The following is a 12906-nucleotide window of genomic DNA, read 5'->3' on the forward strand; positions in this document are numbered from 1 at the left end:
TTTTAAATACTTATTTTTTTCAAACTTGAGAAGAAAGAGTTTGCTAAACCTAAGCTGCACTTTCCCTAAGTAACTTTTTATTAGAATGCATTGTCATTAACACTGCTGTAATGATAAGCAGTTCTAAAAAAATTTCCTAAGTGTTTAAAGTAAAAACAGTATACTTATAACAGGAATCACAGAACCATAGAATATCCACAGTTGGAAGGGACCCATGAGGATCACTGAGTTCAACTCCTGTCTCTACACAGTGCAACCAAAGAGTTAAACCATTATATCTAAGAGAACATTGTCCAAATGCTTCTTGAACACTGGCAGACCTAATGACATAATCAGTGCCCTGGGGAGCCTGTCCCAGTGCCCCAACACTCTCTCAGTGAAGAAAGAACATCCAAGCATCACTGCACTCCAACAAACACCTTAGAAGTTATATTTCTACAGACTGTCATAGAGCACATGACATTAGTCCATGCTTTCAGTTAAATCTAGTTACTCCAAGTCTGTCGTGCTTGTGAAACACACAAGCAAGGCTGAACAATTTACCACGCAAACATAAACTGTTTCTGAACTAATTCATATAAATGTCTTTCACTGAGTGCTAACCACAGATTTATTCATGCTTTTATTTATTTGTAAGACAACATTTACTTTTGGACAATTGAAGGAAAATCTGTTGTTTGTGTGTGTTTGAATTACCTCAGATTGAAACAAAGTCTTAGCAGGGGTTTGCAGTGTTTCATGTATAAACCCACATAATAGTTCAATGAAGTCTGAAAACATTGTTATAGCAGAAAAGTTTTCCTGCTTGAGTCCTAAGCTTTCTGGTTAGTCAATAACAATGAACAATTACAGTACTTTGTTGTTTTTTCATCCTGAAATCTCCCTGTATGTTATAGAAAATATTATTTATACGATATTATTATCAGCATAGAGAGATTAAGGGATTCATAGAAACAGAATCATGGAATATACCAAGTTGAAAGGGACCCACAAGGATCATCGAGCCGTGGCTCCACACAGGACCACTCAAAAATCAAACCATTTGTCTCAGAGCATTGTCCAAATGCTTCTTGACCTCCAGCAGCACTGAGCTGTGACCACTGCCCTGGGGAGCCTGTCCCAGTGCCCGACCACCCTCTGGGTGCAGAACCTTTCCCTAACCCCCAGCCTGACCCTCCCCTGTCCCAGCTCCATGCCGTTCCCTCGGGTCCTGTCGCTGTCCCAAGAGAGCAGAGCTCAGCGCCTGCCCCTCTGCTCCGTTTGTACAAGCTAGTTTGAAACAGATGGGGAGAGGTAGGAATACAATGTCTATTTCCTGAAGAGATATGCATGACCAACATGCATATCAAGCATATCTGAACATTTCATAGCCAAATAATACTGAAATTATCATATGTCCATGCTGTCTCTATGTCATGTGATTTGTAATGAAATCCGGAGATAAGTGGGAACCTTTAACAAAGGCTAAGCAAAAAAACAGAAAGAATGGGGTGGGGGGGGGTGGGGGGGGGGTTGGGGAGAGAGAGGAAGAGAGAGAGAGATACATGGAGAAAAGAGAACACAAACTTCTAAGGTCATGACTGAAACCACCACCCATGGTAAATTGCAAAGAACTCTGTTTATTTACTTTGGAAAGATGAAAGGCTGAGTCACTCCTGAGTCAGTGACATAAACCTTGGGTAAGGAGATATTCTACCTCATTCCTCACTCATCTGGTGCCAGAAATATGTTACAAGGTCACTTCCCCTAGCTTTCTCAAGCAGGAGATATAAAACTTGAACAGAGAGGTGTCTGGGAAGGCTGCAGTCTTTTGTGTTCAGATGAAAACACCATTAACCTGAGAAAACAAAACAGCTGGGCAGCATTCAACTAGCTGTTTACCTGTGGAGCCCTGAAAGAGAAACACTTCTGTAGCTGAATGGTCTCCTACAGGGTCAAATATTTTATGTCTACATACAAACCAGCCTCTGTACTCAGCCTATTCCTTTCACATCTGACCCCCCACCCTTTTTCCTGTAAATCACCTTAGTAAACTGAGAAGGAACTATGAAGGGGAAAATAAAACTGTATACACACCCATTTGATGTATTTACATATGCTCTGGAACATAAGGCCAAACTCCATTATTGTCACTGACTGATTATTTCTTCTGTTGAGGGAAAGGTCTCAGGTAGGTACTTCTGGATTAAAATTGCAATGGTGGACTAGTTCATTTATACAACATACTGCAAAGGTAAGTTAATTTTTTTTACAGACGGCTGAACTGTGTGGATGAGGCAGATCTACCTCACATCCCACACTTTGAACAGTGCTTTTCTGCTTCCACAGTAACTACACCTGCTATGAGTATGTAGACACTTTTCAGAGGCTGTTTTTGAAGAACTCCTTAAGCTGACCGACTAACTTGGGAAAGGAATGCCTCTGCCCATGCCGATGCTTTTCTTTTGCTAGCAAAAGCATTTCTGAAGCCACAAGAAGACTGAACTTGGTCTCTTTATATATATATATATATATATGTATGTATGTATGTATATATATATACATACATACATACATATATATATATATATATGTTAGTTGTCTGGCTTTATTCCCTGCACAAGTATGTGAGCTGTTTTGCCAGCACAAATGAGGCAATAAGAAAACTGTGAAATGCAATTGGGATGTGATGGAGTCCCCCCTCCTTTGGCTTAAAGTTTTTTTTGAATCACAGAATTAATGCATCTCAGACTGCATTAAGACATCTGTCTCTGCAGATATGTTAAATCTAGTCTCTAATTGTAAGTAGCCAACCATACTAGTGTGGGAACTGCTTTCTAGGAAGCTTTCTCCCACATAAATATCCTCACAGATTGGGAAGGCTGAGGCCACCTGGCTGTGATTGAAATTATGTAAGGAGATGTATCAGGCAAGAAGTCGCTAGAGGAAATGTAGAGTCAGATGATAGGAAAGCTGTGAGAAATCTACAGTCAAGCAGCAGAGATTTGTTTTTAACTCTCAGGGGGAAAATCTCCCACTCCCCGTAAGGAATAACCAACGCAGTGCCAGCTCCCAGATGCCTGGGTTCACAACACAACACCCTCAAAACAGCTCCAGTCCCCAGCAAACCTCCATGCTACCTTCTCATAATGCAATCTGCACTTTCTTAGTACATGTATAAGAATCGTTAATCCTCTGATTCTTAAATGAAAACAGCATTTATTGGTTTTACTTGGCAAGGTTTTGGTAGCAGGTGGTCTGTAGAGGTGGTCTCTGTCAGCAGAGCCCAGCAGCTGCCCCATGTCAAACCAGAGCCAGCTCCAGCTGCTCCAAAGTGACCCACTGCTGGCCAGACCAAGACAAAGAGAAAGACTGGTTGGGGCTCTGGAAAAGCAGATTTAAGAAGGGAAAATAAAAGAAAAACTGCTGTGCAACAACAGCTGGGAGAGAGGGGTGAGAAAATGTGAGAAACAGCCTTGCAGACACCAAAGTCAGGGAAGAAGGAGGGTTGGAGGTGCTCCAGGTGCCAGTGCAGAACTTCCCCTGCAGCCCGTGGAGAAGACCATGGTGAAGAAGATTGTCCCCCTGAACTCTGTGGACCACATCAGAACAAATCTCCATGCTGCAGTCCATGGAGGACCCCTCGCTGCAGTAGGTGGATATGACCAGAAGGAAGCTGCAGCCCATGAAGAACTCACTAACAAGTAGGTTCCTGGCAGAAAATGCACCCCATTTCTCTCTCAGTCCCAAAAAGGAGCCCATGCTGGAGCAGAAGGTCTGGTGGGAGCTGCTACCTGTGGGAGACCCATGCTGGAGCAGTCCATTCTTGAAGGATGGACACCATGGTACAGACCCATGCTGGAGCAATTACAGACTCACAAAATGGTTTAGGTTGGAAGGGACCTCTGCTGGTCTTGAAGAACTGCAGCCTGTGGGAAGCCCACATTGGATAAGCTCATGCATCCCATGGGAGACCCCACTTTGAACAAGGGAAGAAAGTGAGACTGAAGAATGGTGATGGCAAGAATGGCTGATCTGCTTGGGAGGAGGAGCTGGAAGAAGAGGGATAGAGGGAAGGTTTTTATAGTTTGCTTTTAGATCTTACTGCTCTAGTTTGTTACTAGTCGGCAATAAGATAGATTAATCTTCCCTATGCTGAGTCTGTTTTGCCTGTGATGGCAACTGGAAAGCAATCTCCTGGTCTTTATCTCAATCCATGAGCTTTTTTACTGTATTTTTCTCCTCCTGTTCTGCTGAGGAGGCAGAGAGAGCAGCTGTGTGGTGCTTAGCTGCCCATCAGTGTTAAACTACCACACAGCAGTATAAATGGTGATGCTTTTGCTTACTTGCTCCCATGTCATTTTCTGTTTTGTTCAGTTTTCTAGGAGTGTGCCCATTTCCAACAGTATCCGTGAGACTTAACAAGGAACAAGATATTAATATTTACAAAGCCTTCCACACATACCTTTCACACTTCTGTTAAGGATAAATAAAATAACAAATGGATATTGCTTTGTGTTACACAATTCCAATCAGTCCTCACCAGACCAACAAAAGGCTAGTCGGGCAGGCTCTATTTCCAAATAATTGAGCTGAATGTTGGTAGCTAATGATACATGCTAAAGCCAAAAAAAATCATTAGCTCATATTGCTTTCTTTAGACTACAGAAGTAAACAGTGCTTTCCAGAGAAGCATCCAGAAAGGAAATATCTATCATTTCAGTTGGTTCTATTGGTTGTTATTATTATACAGCAAGGAAATATGTCTGATTTATCAAGTATGTCTTACTTGTCAGCTGAATTTGTATGCCATTATATACCAGCCATTATTTCTTGTTATTAAAATTAAATTTATAAAAAATATATAAATTTTAAAAAAATATTTAAAACAATATAAATTTAAATAAAACCCTATTTAGTCTTTGTGAAGGTACTTATTTATTCTAATCAAGTCAACCCAGATAAACTGTGCAAGTTAAGATCGTTTAGTCTGGATGTTTGACATCTGCAGGTATTTTCTATAAACTCTGCTGAAATTATAACATCTCTAAACTATCCTGTACCTCCATTTTCTTTAACACTGCCCTTTTCAGTACAAACTACCAATAGATATCTTCACGAAACAGAATGATTGAAAACCTTTTCTGCCACAGATCATCAACATTCCCTGTTTAATATGAATCACTAGAATACTCTCCTTACTTTGACTGTTATTTTTTGTACCTGTATCACACAGTATATAATGTGATTGTGAGTGCAAGAGAATCAAATCAAGTTCATGGTTTCCTAGTTCAACCATCTTTGCTCTCCTCATTTTATAGCAAATATCCAAATAGAACAGGAATAGTTATCCTTGACGACTATTCTGGAAAACACAATGAAGACTTAGGTTATGAGAATTTCAGGGTCTACAGCACTCAACTCATTCCAGGAAAAGTGTTTTATTGGAAATGAAATTCAAAATGAGGTGATGTTACTAACCATGGCCAATAGGACCTCAGTAAGCACCTAGAGGTTAAATAGGCAAGAGACATGAAGAATTAGCATAAACCAACCCAATATTTAAAACAAAATTTATGTCCAAAGATATTTCTAGTAGTATAGGATTGATTATCTGAGCAACTAATGATAGATTAAAAGTAATGTAATCATAAATCTAAGTGTACTTACAAAAACAGTGCATTTTCACTACCTGAGTCTGAATGGTTAGGCTCAGCATTCAGCACCAGATGGATCATTCAGCTGAGTAGAGAGAAGTGACTGCAGTGTAACAGCTTATCCAGGAGTATGCTAAAAAAAAAAAAAAAAAAAGCTAACAGTGAAGACCAGACAATGGAGATTCCTAGAAACAGACATGAGAAGAATCTCATGCTTATTTTAAACCCTCTTTCCCATGGGTTGCCAAAACCCAAAACCAAGAGGTTCTATCTTCAATACTTTTTAGCAGGACTAATCTCTATTTTTCAGTTACTGAGTACCCATTATATGAAATAATAAAATGGAATCACGTGCATTTTGAATACAAGTTTAAGACCCGTTATCTTCTAGGCTGGACAAAGAGACACAGTAACTGAAAGCTTTGAAAGGAATTTTAAAATTCCAAAATAAATAAATAAATAAACAAACAAACAAACATAGAAAGACTTAGGAAGACAAAAAAAATAAAATAAAATAAAATCAAGAAATCCTGCCACAATTTATGCAGAAAAGATCAAGATAACTTGATTTTGTAAATGTACAGTTTTAAAGTATTCCTGAATTTAGACTAGTATTTTAAGCAGCATCTGTTATTTCTTCAAAGAAGACCATATAAAGAAAGGGATCTGTCAGCTCCACTGCTGGTATTTATGAAGACCTCTCTAACAAGACAATCCCGTCTAACTAGGTTTTTGACCTTGCAACAGAGTGACAACTAGAAAAATTCTGACATTTTCCTACAACATGGTGGCTTTCAGACAGATGGAGTTGCTGAAATGGAATTCTCAATTACAGTTACACTTTTAATTTCCGTGAATCAGATACATGTTTTAAGCTGGAGCTATATGTGACAATATTTGTATGTTCGTCCTGTCTCTGTATGTCACTGATTAAATGATTAAAGCCAGAAAGAGCATGTGAATCTTCAGCTTCTACCCCCTATCACACAATCTTAGCAATATATTGTGAAACCATAACCAGCTGTACAATAAGATGAAACACTTGGACTCATAGCTTTCTGTTTTAAACAGCTCTTCAAAAGTTACACAATGATTAGGATCTTCCACATACTACAGTGACAGCATTGCTTCAAGCATTCTTTGAACAGATCTCAGCTAGCACAACTGCTTGGGACATTTGTTTCATTTTCCTTATCCATTTTCTGGACAAAACTTCTACTCCATAGGACAGTTGCAAAGGCCAGAGACCAAGTGTTCACTGATGTCATTGACACAGGTCAGAAGACTGTAGAGGCAACTACAGGATTAAAGAATGAAAACATCCACCAGGTATGAAATGAAGAAATTATCAAGTGCTTAGTCAGGAATATGTAAAGAGAAGGTATTTTTATTTCCAAGGTCTCTGAGTAAGCATATCTCAGTCTCAATCTGCTTAAATCCCTATCTATGCATGTCAGAGGCAGATAGAGTAACTGTATTATTTGCTCCAATAAGTCTAAAAACTCAGGTCTTTCTGGAGATGTAGATTTGACAATTGGTGGCAAACTGAAGTAATTCCATTGAAATGACTTGAAAATTATCTAGACCTTCATTGAACAGGGAATTTTGTCCTACTTGAAAATGAATATGAAACATTTGCAATAAAGGAAGATTCTTAAATTACAGGCTTTCAGCATAAGTCAGCAGCTGTCTGGCACATGCATGCTACTAGGTATTATTTCTTGAACAAAAAGACCATTGATTCTTAGATTATGTGCTAAATCCTGCTAAAGGATAGTAATGATGAATCAAGAAACTCATAATATTCTGGAAAAACTCTTTTAGCTACAAGGAGCAGAGCTTACCTATCTGGGCCAAAGAGGCATAAAAAGACATAAATTAGCTACCTCTGTCTTGGCCTCATTCTCTCCTTTGAGTGGGTGGAATTTAACAATGACTCGAAAAATACAGTGGCTCACTGCTACCAAAAGGATGCTCATCTTATTTTTCATGCTGGTTCTGCTGATCAGTGACTTGTTTGGGGACCACATTCAACCCACTAACCCAGCAAAAAAGCCTTTTGAGTTTCCTATTCTGTCAGTGAATCGAACTGGCTTACTGCAAGTTCTGGTGACTGTCAGAGCTGGTGTGAGGCCGTGGAAATGTGCAGCCAGAAGGGATAAAGGTATCCTTATGTCTCTCGTAATTCCCACAAACTCTCAAATGTTGAGACACTCATCAAAGGTGGATAGTTTTTTAAGGGAAACTCACCAGTATGAGCTGTGTACTTCAACCAGTTCCCACCTATTTTTTCAGAGACGAGTAATGCTACTGTGAGAAACACTCTGTAGCTAATAACTTGTGCTCAGGCGAGGTTATTCACTGAGATGTAAACTAGTAATTTATTCACAAGTGCAATGGCGGGTGCCCCACGAGCAGGAGAGCACACCTACTAGTTCCAAAACACAGTTTCTCTCCCACAGTTTATACTCCCCATCAGGGAGTATCCATTTTCCTTCAGACTTTGTGACTCCTGATTCCTTAAAAAAATATTTCTCTTAAAACTTTTTAGTTCTTTCTTAGTTTTCAACAATTCCCTGAATCCTCTCTGGATTTATTCTTCATTTTCCCTCAAATATTAGATGCCTTAAATACCTGACTTCTCTTTCTACATATTGTAATTTATTTTTCAATACTCCCAAGCCCTGCTTTCCCAGAAAGTTGAATAGCTTGTTAGTAGCTTCCTTCACAACTCTTTTCCCCTGTCCTGACAATAAAAGATCTTCTACATATTTGTAACAGTAACGCCTCCTCGGGAGGTTGGGATTGCTCCAAAATCTGTTCTAGAACTTGCCCAAATAAATCCATGGCCCTGTAAACCCCTGAGGTAAAACTGTCCATCTGTATTGTTGCTTCCACCCCCATTTCAGGTTCTTTCCAGTCAGAGGTGAATATATGTTTGCTCTCAGGGCTCGAGAACACCCCATTAATAATAGCGTTATTCCAGTCTAACAATTTACTATTTGAATGCCCATCAAATCCCTTCCCAACAAGTTAGTCCCTGCCTTGGGTACATACAATAATTGCCCAGTGATCATTTTATCCCCTAGCCTCATCTTGGTATCCCCCAAAAGTGGCACTGTTATCCCAGCCCCTTCTACCCCCATCACTTTTTAGGGTTTCGTTAGTTAATTTAAGCCCTGGTACTTTACAGGCCAGTAATGACCTAGCTGCCCCAGTGTTTTGGGTTTGGTGGCAAGGTTCTGGGGTGGCTGCAGTGGCATCCCCCACGAGAAAAATCCAGAAGCCTCCCCGTGGCAGGTAAGGGACAATTTCATCTGGTCCCAAAGGGGCCCACTGCTGCCCAGAACAACACAGTCCGAGCCTCTGTGAGGCCTCTGTGAGAGCACATCCACGAAGACACACAAACAAACAAACATAAACCTGCTGCTCAACAGCAGCTGGGAGAGAAACCTCCTCACAGATCCCAAGGTCAGTGCAGAAGGAGGGGGAGGAGGCGCTCCAGGCGCTGGAGCTGAAGCCCCCCTGTGGCCTCTGGAGAGGCCCCTGGTGGAGCAGGCTGTCCCCCCCCCACCTTCCCGATACTTGGGAAACTGACCAAACACCACAGCAAATATAGCAAAACTTCTAGACTGTTACTAAGATCATGCCTACATCCTCTTTCCCTGCTCATTCAACTTCAAACACTACATAAAGGTGTGGACCTTTAACACCTTCAGTAACCCTTTGGTTAGGCCTTCCTTGCCTGCCATTCCTTCATCTCTCTTCCTCTCCTTTCCATCCTGGCTCTGATTCCCCCTGAAGATTTTTCTCCAACCCTCTGCCTCACTACCTGCTACACTGTCAATACCATTAGTTCCGCTCTCTGCTTTTCCTTCTCATCTCCCCTCCGGACACACACATTCAGGGCCTCCTGCAGCAGGGCCCCCAGTGACTGTTCACTACATCCCCCCACCTTCTGGAGCATTTTCTGTGTATCTTGCCAGGCTTTAATCACAAAATTAACTTTCAAGAGCCCTTGGGATACTGGGTCCTTAGGATTCATCCCCGACTACTTTCTCATTCTGAGCCCAAGTCTCTCATACGATTTCTGTGTTGCACACTATTATTATTCCAGCCAGGATCAGCAAGTGGGTATTTCTGCCCTGCTGGTATGACCCTGGAAGATGAGCTCTTTCTCATTTTTGTACAGCAGCTCTCCTCCTGATCATTCCCATTTCTTTCCCTGTAAACAACATGCTTAGTATAGACATCATTTTCCCCCAAGAGTATAAGTTAGGTCCTAGGATAGTTCAGCTAGCCTGATGGGGTCCTCAGTTAAAGACTTCATCTCCTTAAAACTCCTAACCTCTCTGCTGGTAAGGAGGGGGGGAAGTATCTTGGCCAAAATACTGCTGTTTTCTTAATTGGTTCTTTTGTCTGGACTGGTACACAATATTTAACTTTTTTTTTTTTCTTTTTAATTTTATCATCTCCTCTAATTTTGAGATTATTTTTCCCATTTCTTACCATTCTTCAGGAGGAACTGTTAGTAGGCACTCCCCCAGGGATATCTCCCTATCCCCTGGAACTCATATGTCCCATTTTTCCTAGCCCTTGTCAGTGTGCTGCTACAGAAATTTCCCTCCTTCAGGAAGGGAACTAACGTTCCAGTTCTGGAAAATGGGAGTGTACGGCCAAGCACTTCCCCATGCAAGGGCTTCCCATACAACAAATTTCCCGAGACTCTTCCTTTCTCTCCCTTATCTCACACTTCGTCTGTCTCCAACCGTGCCCCTTGTGGAGCCATGGAACTGTGGATCAGGACTCCACACTCACTTAGTAAAAAAGTACATCTCAATCACACATCACACAGAGTCTCACCCGACCCCCCAAGGCAATACTTAATATTTCTTATCTTGGTCTGTGCACAGAGTTACCAGATCAATTCTCAAAACCTGGAGTGCCTACCTTCTTCCTTTTCCTACTACTTCACGTATCCTGCCTCTTTAACGAGTCTTGGACCCTCTGTCAGCTCTCCACAGAACCGCCACCGTTGATGCACAGGACCACTGAAATCAGCGGGGCATGCCTTCCTGCTGCTGCGGGTGGGGCTCCCCGGTAGATGACTGGATCCCGGACGAGCCCCCAAATTGTGAGAAACACTCCATAGCCAATAACTTAGGCTCAGGCGAAGATCTCAGTGAAGTAGTAATTTATTTACAATTGCAATGGCAGGCGCCCCACAAGCAGGAGAGCACACCTACTAGTTCCAAAACACAGTTTATATACCTTTTGATGACAGGACCCTCCCCTGTTTCCCCACTGAGTGGGTAATCCAGGTTCACTTGGAGGAGTTGTGGACTCGAATGAGGGTGGAAAGGCCTTGCAGAGGGATCAGGATAGGTTGGAGAGCTGGGCGATCACCAACTACATGAAGTTCAATAAGAGCAAGTGCCGGGTCCTGCACCTTTCCCCTGACGGGGAAACCCTGGCTGCACGTACAGACTGGGCGATGAGACGCTGGAGAGCAGCCTAGAAGAGAGGGATCTGGGGGTCGTGGTAGACAGCAAGTTGAATATGAGCCAGCAGTGTGCCCTGGCAGCCAGGAGGGCCAACCGTGTCTTGGGGTGCATCAAGCACGGCATCGCTAGTAGGTCGAGGGAGGTGATTGTCCCGCTCTACTCTGCGCTGGTGCGGCCTCACCTCGAGTACTGTGTGCAGTTCTGGGCACCACACTATAAAAAGGACATGAAACTGTTGGAGAGTGTCCAGAGGAGGTGATGTCCAGAAGATGGTGAAAGGCCTGGAGGGGAAGACGTACGAGGAACGGCTGAGGGCACTGGGCCTGTTCAGCCTGGAGAAGAGGAGGCTGAGGGGAGACCTCATCGCAGTCTACAACTTCCTCGTAAGGGGGTGTCGAGAGGCAGGAGACCTTTTCTCCATTAACACCAGCGACAGGACCCGCGGGAACGGGGTTAAGCTGAGGCAGGGGAAATTTAGGCTTGACATCAGGAGGGGGTTCTTCACAGAGAGGGTGGTTGCACACTGGAACAGGCTCCCCAAGGAAGTGGTCACTGCACCGAGCCTGTCTGAATTTAAGAAGAGATTGGACTGTGCACTTAGTCACATGGTCTGAACTTTTGGGTAGACCTGTGCGGTGTCAAGAGTTGGACTTGATGATCCTTAAGGGTCCCTTCCAACTCAGGATATTCTATGATTCTATGATTCTATGATTCACAATCTACCTGATGCTTCACAAACAATGCATGGCCTTCAGTTGCTGGCCTGTTAAATTTCAAATTTCTTTTGACATTTTCACTGCTTGAAGTGGTAATGTTTCTTCACTCATCTGACTTGGTTTAACACCTTGATTTTCACCTAACTGCTCTAAGAAATCTGGTTGTCTGCATTTTACAAGGTCGCCTGCTAAGCTTTCTTATCACTGTAAGCATATCTCAATACCGCATTCCTTTCCTCTAAACCATGTAACTCTGCAACAACAACATTTCTATTTCCACACTACTGATGTGAAATTACTCCACATTTAGAGTGATTGAAGTCTCTTCAAGACTGTATGGATGAGCAAGTCTTACAGTATTACATCCCTGCTCCTCCTTCAGCATAGTGCATTTTGCAGTAAATTTGGCACTGCAACGTTGCAAAGTAATCATTACAAGACAAGGCTTAGCCCTTAACTCAAAAGACACAACCTTAGACAGAAAACTGAAATGAACGCTTTTAAACTCCAGTATTACTCCTCTTGGACTATTTAGAATATAATTGAAATGTCAGCACAAAAAAACTGTTGAAGCTAGAAAAGTGCACTGCGTGTAAGTAGTCAGTGCACATCTGCGGTATTCAGCACCAATATTCAAGCAACAATGTTCTAGTTTGAGTATTTTCTGAGATTTTTAGTATCTGTTGGGAAATAACAGCATGGATGACAGTATAATGAATGCAAAGCCTGTTCAGGTATGTTGTTGCATACTTTAAGGCTTGTCCTAATCTTCAAGAGCCTTCCTACCCTGCAAGGTTTCGTAAATAGGAAATCAAGAAAACTTACTGAAATATTCATGATTCTGTAGCTTGTGTGATTTACCCTCTTTTGTGGTGGATGTGAATATAAATCTTTATTCTGCATCTTTAAATCAGAGTTAGCAGGCTGCATCTTTGCTCAAATACAGCCCAAACACTTCCAACAGAGGTATGCTCTGGAGTCTGCCTTTACAAGACTCGTCTTTTACATACAGCACAGCCCTTGGCTTGTTCTCTGAGGGGGGACAATTCT

This window comes from Anas platyrhynchos, chromosome Z (genome assembly GCF_047663525.1).
Source record: "Anas platyrhynchos isolate ZD024472 breed Pekin duck chromosome Z, IASCAAS_PekinDuck_T2T, whole genome shotgun sequence".
Lineage (NCBI taxonomy): Eukaryota > Metazoa > Chordata > Aves > Anseriformes > Anatidae > Anas > Anas platyrhynchos.